Below are 13,663 nucleotides of genomic sequence, written 5' to 3'. Positions count from 1 at the left end.
AGGGAGAGGGGATCGAGAGCATTGTTGTCAACCCTGAAGCAAATGGTAACAACAATTCCATAATAAGATTTATTACAGAATATTTTTCTTTAACAAATTTAACCATGGCAATTAAGTAAATACTTCCTATGTTGGCGGGGGTCGTGTGGATGAAGTAAGTGTGCTACACATCAGGGAGATACAATAGTTCTACAATAAGCAGAATCAATGGGTAGAGGAAGATCTGAAGATTGTTTCACATAAGGTCGTAGTCTCTTGATATTTACATTATTGTTTAAAGAATGTCTTTACTGTTCTGTAGAATGTTCCACACATTGATTAAATGCACATAGTCTCTAGATAAACAATACTTGGGATATTCAGGTGTAAAATAAATATTCTTCAATTTTTCTGCAAAATGAAGTGTTTTCTACTTCTGTCTGTAGTGTGGTCAGATCATCTTTCTGCTGAACACCAGAGGTACAATACTGGAGATTTTAATCTTACCTCCTTAGTGTCAATTTTGCTTAGATAAATCTATTTTTTAAAAAAGTTTTCTGTTGTTCTATGTTGCTGCAATTATCTATGAGCATATAAGGTGTTCTTTCCAGCTTACTTGATTTCTTTTGACTATAGAAACTGAAGCAAATTTTTACTTTAACTTAATAAATTGTTCATTTTTGCAATATGGGAGGCAGAGATCAAGGTTTTATTCCACCTCTGTAACTTAGAATTGCCATTAAATGTAAGAAAGAACACAAAAACAAAGGCAAAGAAAATAAATCTGAATTGGTGACATTGCACTGACTGAAAATATTTTAAAGGCTGATTCTGAGATAAAACTCAGCAACTTCACCACCTTAGAATTATTATTAATTTTCAGTACTTATGTGATGTTCTTGTATTTGTTATTAATGTCATTTTAAGTTTGCAATCATTATCAGCTTATTGAGATACAGGACAGGGCAAACAGTTTTGTTGATAATAAACAAATCTGGTAAGCTATTAGTCATGTCTGACTAATTGTAGAGTATTACTTGATTACTGTATTCACACTTCTAAGCTTGGGAAAATCTTATTTTTGGACTCTTTCTTTAGATAGATGTGTACTCATATCTAGTGAGAAACAGTAGACACTGCAGTGCTATGCAGGCATTTTAAATAGAAGTGGTACAAGATCTGTTGATTGCTTCTGATAGAAGTAATTGAGTATTTCTTGTTTCCATATTTCTTCCTTTTGGCTTCTCTTTTTTACACTTAGTGAATTTTCTCTTCCTTCAACTAGGGTAACCAAATACTGTTTAATATAATCCTACAGATAGGATCAAATATATGTTACTTGGCTAAATTGTTCTCCTATCTTTTATGTAAGATTATTAAATTATTTTCTGTTTATAACAGCTTTCATGAGTTCAAGATCGGTGCTTTCATTACTGCAAGGATACACTGATGGAAAAAAACGAGAAAGCTTAACACAGATCTCTCTTGATTTGATTGCTTGCTACAACTATCCATAATTCACATAGGTATGTGTCATGAAAAGTTAATGACTAGAGAATGTTTTATCTGTTCTTTAAATGTTATTAAATAATGCACTTGAATAAAGAAATAGTTTTAGAATAACCCTCTGATATTTTTTTCACAAATGATTTGCCATATTATATTTTGTGATATTTCCATTAAACAACATGCTCTTGCAATTTTATTTGTGCATTCTAGTGAAATTGCTGGAATTGTACTACAATAAAGACAGCAAATTGTGTCAATATTTCTACTGTGATGATCTTACAGTAAAACAGTATCTGCATTATCTTTCTGCTTACATTTATAATACATCAACACTGAAGACTAAGCTTATTCAAAATTATTTAGGTATGTTTACTGCTTTGTTTGGATATAAGGTACTTGGAATATAAAGCTTACTTTCTTAAAAAATTGTGAAATATTTCATAAATGCATTAGAATAGTGAAAAGATCCTGAAGAGGAACATTAATCCCTCTAAATATATAAGTACAAAAATACGAGACACTGGTATCTGTTTTTTTTTGTAAAGTATGCTTTGTGTTCTAGATAAAGACTTCTGATTTTTTAACATCCAAACTATTCAGACATATATGTGCTTTGGAAAACGTAGATTATGTGGAAGGAAACAGGGGAGAAACAGTATCCACGTGTTTTCAGTACAGTTTAACACTGCCTTTTCTGCTTGTGCCTAGAAGTGGCAGGCCACAGGATTTTAAAATATCAAAGTAATTAAGAAAAAAAGTAGCAAGTTTGTTGTGAAAATGACTTTTAGTATTTGGCATGCTTAAATATCTTTCAAATCATTGATGAAGAAAAAAGAGGAAAAAACAGTGTATAATGTATTTTAGGGTAAAATTAGTAGAAATAAAATGAAAATACATGTTTTAAAGTGGTTTTGAATGATGTTGAAATGTTTGGTTCTGCAAAAAAATAATAATGTAAATGTTTTACTGTAAGATGAAACATTGCTAAGAACTCTGATTTTTTCAATTTTATGGGTTTGTTTTGGTTTTTGTTTCTAATGAAAAATCCAACTTTTCCAAGAAGGGAAAAAACCCCACAACTTTTGTTCCTGGCCAGGTATATATTCTGTATAAAAAACTAAACATTGTTACAGCTATTGGTAATGCAAGCTAATAATGTATTATAAGAAGTCATAACAAAGACAATATATTTCATTATATTATTTGGCTTAGGGTCTTTTTCTATTTTATTTAAATGTCACTGATGTCTTCGAAAGGAAATCCTTTGCTAGTTGAGATTAACTCACAGAAAGCAAGGCAAAACAAAATGATTTGCAAAACAAAAATAGAAATTAAATTATTCCACAGGGTTTTATATATGTTAGAACATGTATTTCCTTGGATTCTGTGGCAATTATTTTTAATGCCTGTCTGGGAAGAGTTTTAAAACTGCTGTTTTCAGCATCTTTTGCAAATAGTAGGGAAGAGCAGCCTCCTTTCTTCCTCTCCTTCAGCATTTGTTTACTGTCTTTCTCTGAACATATATTCAGTTCATCTGTCATCCTCAGCAACAGTTAAAGTTATTTTAGGCTCTGTCAGCTGGACACTCACAAGGCAAGGAGGCTAGGCCAGGCTTTCTTTTCTAAGTAATTTCTAATTTAAGTGTGGACTTTATGCTTTCTGACCTATTTTTGCAAGTACTTGCTTCTGAGTTGATGCTCAAATGTTAATTTTTATATCCTGTGAATTTATATTATATGTAATACTTCTAAGCACTAACTACTTTACTTAACAGAATTTCTCTGTGAATGTCTATATTCATATGATCATCTAACACTATTAATAGTAGTACATGGGTCAGTCCTAAAATATAAATTAGTTTTGAGACATTAGTTTGTACCTGATTATTTTAAATTGTTAGTTTTGATATTGGCCCTCTTCTTGAGCTCACTTCCATATATGTTTTAACAAATGTACTGGAACAGGATGCAGTAATAGGCTATTTAGGGTTAAATTAGTTGAAAAAAAACCCACAAAACTTCAAGTGGAAAGCACTAATTAAAAAAAACCACAAAAGTCGAAATAAAAACTTGAAAATGAAATTATTATTAATTCATTAGCAAAGAGAAATAATACTAATAGTGCTATAATTATGTATCTAATAGAATTTTAATGTGCTACAAGTTCTCTTGTGATTAAAAATATTTATACTTACAGCCTGGAACTGGCTTTCACAGATTAGCTTTTATCTGAGGCTTGTGCAGGTCATCATCTTGTTAAAATATATGTGTTTATTCTAACAACCAGTAGGAAGCTGAAGAGCCACTTAGTGATGAAGAGAAGCAGGCTTCTCTGAAAAAAACAATAAAAAAAAACCCCAAAATGCAATTCCCAGAACCCCTTGCCCAGAAAACCATAAAATACTGTGCAAAAGGAGGGCAAGGGCTTTGAAGAAATTATAGGAACTACACCACTGTTCAACTCTTGCTGTCTCGGTATCTGACTCTTTTTTTTTTTTTTTTTTTTTTTTTTCTGACTTATCCAGTGTAACAGGTTTCTAAATACTTCAGTGGTGTTTAACTGGGATAGTCTCCTGTAATGAACATACAATCTGTTGGATCAATCAGTGGTTGGACTGTCGGGCCCAAAGAGTGGTGGTCAATGGAGTCAAATCCAGCTGGCGGCTGGTCACAGGTGGTGTTCCTCAAGGCTCAGTGTTGGGACTATTTCTGTTTAACATCTTTATTGATCTCAATAAGGACATAGAGTGCATTATCAGTAAGTTTGCAGATGACACCAAGCTAGGTGGGAGTGTTGATCTGCATGAGGATAGGGAGGCTCTACAGAGAGACTTGGATAGATTGGATCATTGGGGCTTCAACAAGGCCAAGCTCTGGGTCCTGCACTTGGGCCACAACAACCCTCATGTAAAGCTACAGGCTTGGGGAAGTGGCTGGAAAGCTGTCTGGCAGAAAAGGACCTGGGGGTTCTAATTGATAAGTGGCTGAATATGAGCCAGCAGTGTGCCCAGGTGGCCAAGAAAGCCAATGGCATCCTGGATTGTATTAGAAATAGTGTGACCAGCAGAAGGAGAGAGGTGATTGTCCCCCTGTACTCAGCACTGGTGAGGCCACACCTGAAGTATTGCATCCAGTTTTGGGCACCTCAATTCAAGAGAGATACCAAGATGCTGGAGCAAGTACAGAGGAGAGCAATGAAGCTAGTGAAGGGCCTAGAGAAAATATCTTATGAAGAGTGCTTGAAGGAGCTGGGAATGTTTAGTTTGAGAAAGAGGAGGCTGAAGGGAGACCTCATCAGTCTCTACAACTACCTGAAAGGTCATTGTAGAGAGGTTGGTGCTGGTCTCTTCTCACAGGTAATTAGTGACAGAACAAGAGGGAATGGCTTCAAGCTGCAACAGGGGAGGTTTAGACTGGACATTTAGACTGGACATTAGACATTCTGGACACAGAAAGAGTGGTCAGATGCTGGAATAGGCTGCCCAGGGAGGCGGTTGAGTCACCATCCCTGGATATGTTTAAAGGTCATTTGGATGTAGTGTTGGTGTAGGGATGGAGTTGGACTCAGTGATCACAAGGGTCTTTTCCAACCTGAATAGTTCTATGATTCTATGACTGAAAAGTCCATTGCTCAGGTAAAAGAAAGAGGAAAAATATGTTTTTTTCCCATTGTTTAGCGAAACAACACATGGAAGTTTTGTGTATTGACACATTTTACATATTTAGGTGAATGACTTAAGAAAAAAAAGCCTGCCATGAGTCCATATGTTCTTTTTTTTTTTTTTTTTTTGTGAAGTAGAAGTATTTTGCTATCAATCCAACTAGGGAGCACAAAAAACAACTGGAGAAGATGAGCATGAAGCAATACAATGGTTCTTCTCTACACAATATCTTCTGTAGCTTAAGTTGACAAATGTTACTGCCACTGCCAACAGTGATTGCAGATTCAATACACTGCACCAGTAAATTAAAATAAATGCTACCTTTTTTTAAATCGGTATCATAAGGTAGTGAGACTAAGATGCAGAGTAATGCTTTACTCTACACTTTTTATTACTCTAGTTCACCTTCCCTCTGTTCTTCATGAAAAAAAATTTAAAAATTTCCTCAGTTATTTTTCTGCACAGATGAAACTCCCAACTATTTGAAATACAGAAAAACATTGCTAAATTGACATGAGATATATTTTTTTTTCCTAAGAGATGTAACAGGGCTTAATAGATAGGATAGTTGTATAAATGTCTTGGTTTCCCTGCCTGTTTTTATAGACTATATTCAAATACCATTAAAATTTCATTATCAATTTGAAATTATTGAAAATTAAATTAGAAACAACATGAATAATTATATTCTGCACACTGTTCTAATTATTAAAGTTCTGATAGGGGGTAAATCACTTGACTTTTTATTTCAACATTATTCAGTTACATCTTTCACTAAATTATCACCAGAAGGGGATTCTGCCTATAGTAATTGGTGCACTTGGTGTCGCTGCAGCTGACAAGAAATTGGCTGGTTTGAGAGTTAGGTGGAAGGTTGTGAACTTTTTGGTTAATTTCCTCCCTGCTGTTCATTTTATAGAAGAGTCAAAGAAAAGAATGAAGGAGAATATTCTCTTCACTCTACTGTCCATCAGTGTCAAAGTCTTGAGCCCATAACGAGGAGGCATTGTAAGCCACTAGGTTCCCCAGAGTTACTATCATTAGTATTGTTACTGTACCATAAAAAAAACCAAAACAAAGCACAAAGCCAACACAAAACTCATAGAGACAGCACACACACACACAAAAAGTCAAGGAAGAAAAGAATAAAATGTTTGTTAGATTTCTTCTCTTGCTGTATTTTAATTTATTATAACCTGAGAGTGTGGGTCAATGTGCCATTCTGTTCTCAGACTATTATATTGATGTCACCAGTTCAGCAACAAGTATATATATAAAATCCTGCAGATATACAAAGTGTGTCATATATGTATGACACATATTTCATAATCATACAGCTTCATTGTACAATAATGGATTTCAACATATTATTGCCTTGAAGGAAGATGTAGTAGGAGGTTTATGATTGAGGGCAGATTAGATAGCGTAGCTCTCATATTTGATCATGACTGCACTCTAACATTAAACATCTACTGTATTTTCTTTCCTTTCCAAAGATTTGGTAAATTGTAGCAAAACATAATTCACAAGTAACAAATGGTGCAAGGCCAAGAGCTGCCAAATATTTGATAACAATATCTGCAGACAGTCAGTCAGAATTTCCAGCTCAGGTAGGGCATGTACTATAGTGTGGAAAAAACTGCCAAAGCCTTTATTCTGAGAGCACGAATGTTTTCAGTAAGAGCTTTGAAAAAAACCCAAATTTTTTAGAAACAATTATTTGATTGTGTAAGTGAATTTTAGTCTGACGTACACCAATAAGTTGGCCAGGCATAAATGAAGAGAGGGATGCATAAATGGCATGCACTAAATTCAAGGTGTCTCAGATCTTTTTACAACCATCACAAGTTCAAATACAGTTAAGAAATACTGCCAAAGAAGAACAGCTGATGCTATCTCACAAGTGGACTTTCTATCATTACTGATTAGGCTTATTCCATGTACTTTTCCCCAAATCCATAACAACGTGTGAAATGTCCTCTTAGTTGAAGGTAAATGGCCATGAAGCGAGTCTTAAACATTGCCTGTTTATTTTCCTGATTTTTACTCTTTACAATTTATTGTGTTGAAATAGAAATAAAACCAAACAAAATAACCAAAAATAAATAGAAAGACTGCTCCTCTTTGTCTTTTCAACAAAGGTTCTAGCTTTTGGCTGAGAGCAGGAATTATAACTGTCAAGGCAGACACCAGTGGATATGTTGTGTTTAAAACCATACTATTCTGTTCTTTTTCTTCATTGTCTGCTTATTCATTTACTGACCTTTTCTCTTGAGAAAATGTATTGCAGCTATTACATCCATGTGGGGTCAGACTTTTACATCAGTCATGAATACTGTATGATTTAGGAGGTAGCTATATATTGGTTTGGTGTGACAAGGTTTTTTGTAGCATGGGGGCTACCAGGGCATCTTCTTTGAGAAGCTGCTAGATACTTCCCCCATGTCCAACAGAGCCACTGCTAGATGGGTCCAGGATGGACTGCTGCAGGCAAAGACCAAGGCCAAGCTAAGAAGTGATGGTGGTAGTGCCTCTGTGACAACGTATGTAAGAAGAGGAAAAAAAATACATAACATTTAGAGAGAGGAGTGAGAATATGTGAGAGGAATGGCGCTGAAGCCATCAGTGAAGGATGGGGGAGGTGCTCCAGGTACTGAAGCAGATATTCCCCTGAAGATGTGGTGAAGACCATGGTAAGGCAGGCTGTTCCCCTGCAGCCGATGAAGGTTAACAGTGGAGCATGCAGCCTGTGGACGACCACACACAAGGATACACCTTGTTGGATACACCTGAAGGAGGCTGAGACCCTGTGGAAAGCCTGTGCTAGAGCAGGCTTCTGGTAAGGACTTGTGGACCCATGGAGAGAGGAGCCTATGTTGGAGCAGGTTTGCCAGCAGAACTTGTGACCTTGTAGGGGACCCACACTGGAGCAGTTCACAAAGAACTGTAGCTCATGAGAAGGACTCATACCAAACAAGTTCATGGAGGACTGGGTCCCGTGGGAGGGACACCACGTTGGAGCATAGGAAGAGTGTAAGGAGTTCTCCCATTGAAGAGGAATGAACAGCACAGACAATGTACAATGAACTGATGGCAATTCCCCATCCCCCTGTGCCACTGGTGAGGAGGAGGTAGAGAAAACAGGGAATAAATTTGAGCTGAAGAACAAGGGAAGAAGGGGGAGGGTGTTTTAAGATTTGGCTTTATTTCTCATTTATTTGAACTAGTTTCCTTGATTATAAATTGAAGCAATTTCCCCAAGTTAAGTCTGTTTTGCCCATAATGGTAATTGGTGAGTGATCTTCTCCTGACCTTATCTAGACACATGAAACTTCTGTTATGTGTTTTCTTACTTATCCAGCTGAGAAGAAGAGTGGTACAGCGGCTTTGGTGCGCACCCGTTGTCCAGCCAGGATCAATCCACAACAATCTACAAGTAAATCTTCTGGTGAGCTTAAAGTAAAATCAATTTATAAAATGGTTCCTATTCTAGGTTTTGTGTTAGTTGTTTTTTGTTTTTTTCTTCCTCTCATTTTAGCCTACATACTACCTAGTGTAGACTAACTGTCTTTAATATGGAAGGCATGGTAGAATAGATTAGGGAAAAAAATCAGCTGCATAAATATTTATTGTACATTAACCTGTTAAAATAGAGCCTGTACAGCACTAAACACTAACATCCAAGGTATCTGATAATTTCTATTATCATTTTATTCATCATTTCTGCCTAGCTTCTTCACATTCTACAACTGTTGAAAGGAATCCACAGAATAAACAGAGTAAACAAGAGTGTTCTTCTGTGTAAACATACAAAATTTGTGTCATCTAGATTTTTCAAGTTTAACTACACATATAGCAGGGCAGACACTGAAACTTAAGAGGAAATTTTTTAATCCTTCAAATATCCTTACTTACTTGCTTTTGACTGTCCTCCCAAAAACTCTATTTATTTGGCAATTTTGAGGGTTTTGTGCCCACATACTAAATCTTTTCCTCCACTCACCATCACTCACAGGTTTACCTGTACTCCCACATCTCTCTTCTTGTATCTCTGTATAATAAAAAGAGTATTTTCCAGAGTAAATATTTCTGTTCCACACCAGATACATCCTTGTGCTTGTTTTTCTGAAGATTTTCATTAATGCCACTAACTGGTTCAATATTCCACTGATTCTTCCTGGTCTTAAAGAAACTAAGGGATGAATCACAACAAGTGAAAACAGTTTAGTCAATGTGAAATTTACTTGCAGTAAAGCAGTGTTTGTCTTGTTATTGGAAAAAATCTTTCATCTCACATAACAAGAATAATAAATTTTGTGAGGGCATTTCTTAATGTAATATTAAAATTCCATCCATTACAAACAGGGTCACATTTGCAGAAATGGAACTCAAAATAATTTGCTTTGAAATCCTTGCACAGCATATAGTAGAAGTTTGGTACAGAACAATGTGATTAATATCTGAGAGGGATATTGACTGAGGTGCTATTTAAACTAACCAGCAGCAGACACTGAAGAGGAATGTGCATTTGAAATGCTACAGTCTGTCTTTTTAATTTCTTTTTTTTTTTTTTTTTTTTTTTTTTTTTTTTTTTTTTTTTAAATTCAAAATCACATCTTTAGCCTTTCAGTCAGTTTCAGAAGATAGTCAAAGATACCAAAAACACCCCCTTGTGGTTATTTCAAGACTGCTGTTCTTTAGATTCCTTTTTCCTGTTCCAGGTATACATGCACCATCAAACCAATTCCCCTCCCCCCCAAGTTTTAAGGTTATAGTTGATAAGAAAGTTGGTAAAGAATTGATAAACAGTTCATAAAGATGCCATTTACGACTGGAGGTCTTTAGCACTTTTAAGTATCTGTTTGATATCGATAATATGTCTTTTTAAAGACATTTATTGTGCTAGAGAATAAAACTGTTGATTGTGGCCTTCAATCCAATTATTTAAGCCTAGGAATACCTTAATTTTCCTAGTTCTTACTTGCCGCTTAGATATCAGACTGGCTGTGTGGCTTTCTTTTCCTACAAATAGTCACTGTGACAAGAAAATCAATTTTGCTAAATACTGCCAAGTGAAAGTTTTTATAACCTTTTTCCATCTTCTCTGACCACAGTGAGAAAATTTTCTCCATTATGATCAGAGAATGTTCTAGGAATAGAAGGTATTTGATGCAAAGTGAGGTTATGGCAGTAATATAAAATAACTAATTAATGTCAAAGAAGTGCTTTACCAGAAATTTCTACAGGTTGCTGGTGTTTCTTTTTTTAATGAGATGAGAGACAGGAATTCAAAGTCATTAGTTTTGTGAAAAAAGCTATGACAGATGAAGAACAGAATTTTGCCCACCTTGAGGCTTACATCAAGAGTGATTATAGCGAGGATCTTAGAAGAGGATGCAGCTTTTTACTCAGTGCCATTTATGCCCTGTCATAGAACTAAAGAGCAGATAACTTACAGGCTTAATAAATAGAGGATATGCCTGCTAGTTGACTTTGTAAATAGGGAGAAGAGGGCAAGAAAAAACAGGAAAATTATTACATGGCTGCACTTCATGCTTATTAGCATGTCCTTTGAATGATCTCTGCCTAGATAAGCTGTGGAAGTTACTCTATCAAATATGATACTACAGGGAACATTTTTCACACTGAAAGCATCAGGAAGTACTGTACAATGATAAAACATCAACATACAAACAAGGCAATACCTTTGTTATCTGCATATATCTTGTTTCCTGATACCACTTCTCTTCTCAGTGTGTCTTAAATAAATTACTCTTCACAGATATTAAAGAGCTAGTGAAGATAAACAAAACAACAGAACTCTTACAGAAATACTTTAGATCAACAGTCACTACAGTGATTGTCTAGGAGCTTTTTATTTTACACCCATTATTATGATAAAATGTCCAAGAACTGTGTCAAACTAATGTGTGCTAATTACTGGAATAAGTTATTAAGGTAACTTTCCTATAGCATTTTTTTCAGTGTTAGGTCTGAGACTTGTTTTTCTATTTTTTTTATACCTGGCTTGCCAAGGGAAGACAAGAGGAATCAGGACTTTTCCTGTCTGTGACCTTGGATACAAGGGGACCTCAATGCACAGATCACTAAATGCCTTATGGTGCTCTGTAAATCACCTGTTCAATACTTTGTGAGTCTTGTCTATCTTTGCATATGCCAATCACGTCTTCCTGACCAATTGTCTGGGATCCAAACAGTTAGTTTCCCTACTCAGACTATAAAAACTAGTCTAACATCTACATCTTGAAGCAGCTTTTTTTACTGTTTTGTAAAGAGGTCATAATGTTTTGGGAAGATGGAAACATTCCTTCACCATCCGACTGGCTCTGGGTGAAATATTTTCTGCTTTCATAATGATTTCTGATGTAATATATTAAGTTAATTTTTACTCATATTTTGAAAATTTAGAGTATTTATTTAATCAGTTTTCAACCTTTAAATTTGCACTTTAAAAAGCCCCTTTGTCATCTAATTTCCAGCCAGCTAGATTTGTGATTAATGGAGGGAATAGAGGAAGAATAAATACTAAACTATCTCATCTGAATTGTTAGTAGTTTGACTAGACCTTAATGAATTACATTAGTAACATAATATATTTATGTATATTTGTCAAAAGTTCCCAGAGTACTGCATAAGCTTTTTTAATTTCAGAACAAACCAGTAACGTTCAGGTGTTATTATCAATATATTGGAAACATTTCCTTGCCTCACAGATATAATAAATAACTTAATTTTAGTCAAGTGAATGTGACAAACTATGAGAATGAATTGAAGTGATTGAGTAAAGAATACAGTACTGATAAATAGGAACAATAAATCAAAATCTCATAAAAAACATGAAAGATTATAAACCTATATTTTTGATCATTGAAAAAGAAGTAAATGTGAGGAATAATGATAGCACCATAACAGAACATTGGATATAATTCCCTTTCAGAAAACCCCTGAGGCTTCCAATCCAAAAAAAAAAAAAGAAATTTAAACCTGAATTTAATTACTAGTACATAGGTTTTCAGATGCAGAACTTCATCCTTTACTCATTCTAGAATATACTCATTCTACAGTTCTCCATTGAAGTCCATGGAAGCCAATGATAAACCAGTTTGATACTCTGGAGAGTTTTAGGCTGAAAGGACTACATGCTCATTATTCCATAGGCTAATATAACATAATCCAATATACATGCATAGTGAGCAATTCTGCTTAAAAACCCTCAAACTGTTCATAGCAGCTACTGAGTGGTTTCACCCACTTGCCAAATTATTTGTAAATCTAGGCACGGTGCTTAATTACACACTTTTGCCACTTTGGTTTCATGTACCTAATGCATACAATAGTACTTAATTTCTTGTTATGTCACCAGACACTCTATTTCATGTATAAGAATAATCAACACTCATAATCACAGTACTACTCACAACGTTGTGGCTTTCTTTATGTGAACTGTGTTAGTACTTTGAAATTAAAATAATGATAAACTAATCCAGTTATTTTTATTTCTCTGTTGTGGGTATACTGCCGCATAGGTGGTCAGATTTTCAAATAGAATAAATAACCTTCAAAACACTTACATGCAAAGATACTTAACTGCACTTGTGACATCATGCAGAAAGTTATAATATATCTGATTTAGGTTCTATTTCTTCATCTTCCATATATACTTCTGCATGTAGCCAAGCACTAAAGCTCTTTCCCTATTATGATCATGTTAAAATGACATGCTGCAAAGATGTCCTGCCTGTTTAATAGCTTATTGCAGCAACACACTGTGTTCTTGCTCACACTTTTTATTGTTTCAGTGTTAAGGTGCTTTTCCTCTCCAAACTCTTTCCTTGCAGAGAAAAGCCCCTGAGGCATTCAGCCTCAGCTTTCTTACTGTAAGTAAGTGACAATGGAAAGTTTTCAGTCTGAGAACTGAAGGGGAAAAATGTAATGGAAAATTCCCTATTATTTCCTTTTTGGGAGGAAGTCAAATACAGAACAGTAAAGAGAAGGGAAAACAAAATATTTTAAAATATCAGATATTTTAAATCAACCAATATTAATGTAATGTGCAGGTCATTCTCATTGTCAGACACATTAATTGGCACAGTGGGAGGGAGGTTTTGACATATACTACATGTCTGATCAAAAGAATAAGAAAAGACATTCTTTTGTATTTCTGGGATTTTAGGAAATATACTTCTGAATTCACATTGGTAATTTTATGTTCAGCTGCAAGGAAGAAGTTGTCTTATTGTGAAGAATATTGGAGGCATTTTTGCTATTATGTCAAAACTAGTCTACTAGTCACGCAAAGTAGAATCAAATGAAGAAACACAAGAAATAATGAGTAGCAGTAATAAAATAGAACCACAAAGAAAATTAAAAAAATAAAATCTGAACACAATAATATTGATGAGGAATTTGCGCTGCTTGTAGTTACACCTACAGTCACAGCTAAGTTTCCTTTTTTCAGATAAATTAGATTGTGTCATACATAAGCATTTCACA

The sequence above is a fragment of the Chaetura pelagica genome, unplaced genomic scaffold (assembly GCF_000747805.2).
Source record: "Chaetura pelagica isolate M959 unplaced genomic scaffold, ChaPel_1.0 scaffold23, whole genome shotgun sequence".
Lineage (NCBI taxonomy): Eukaryota > Metazoa > Chordata > Aves > Apodiformes > Apodidae > Chaetura > Chaetura pelagica.
The sequence above is the reverse complement of the archived record's forward strand: the minus strand, read 5'-3'. Positions refer to the sequence as shown.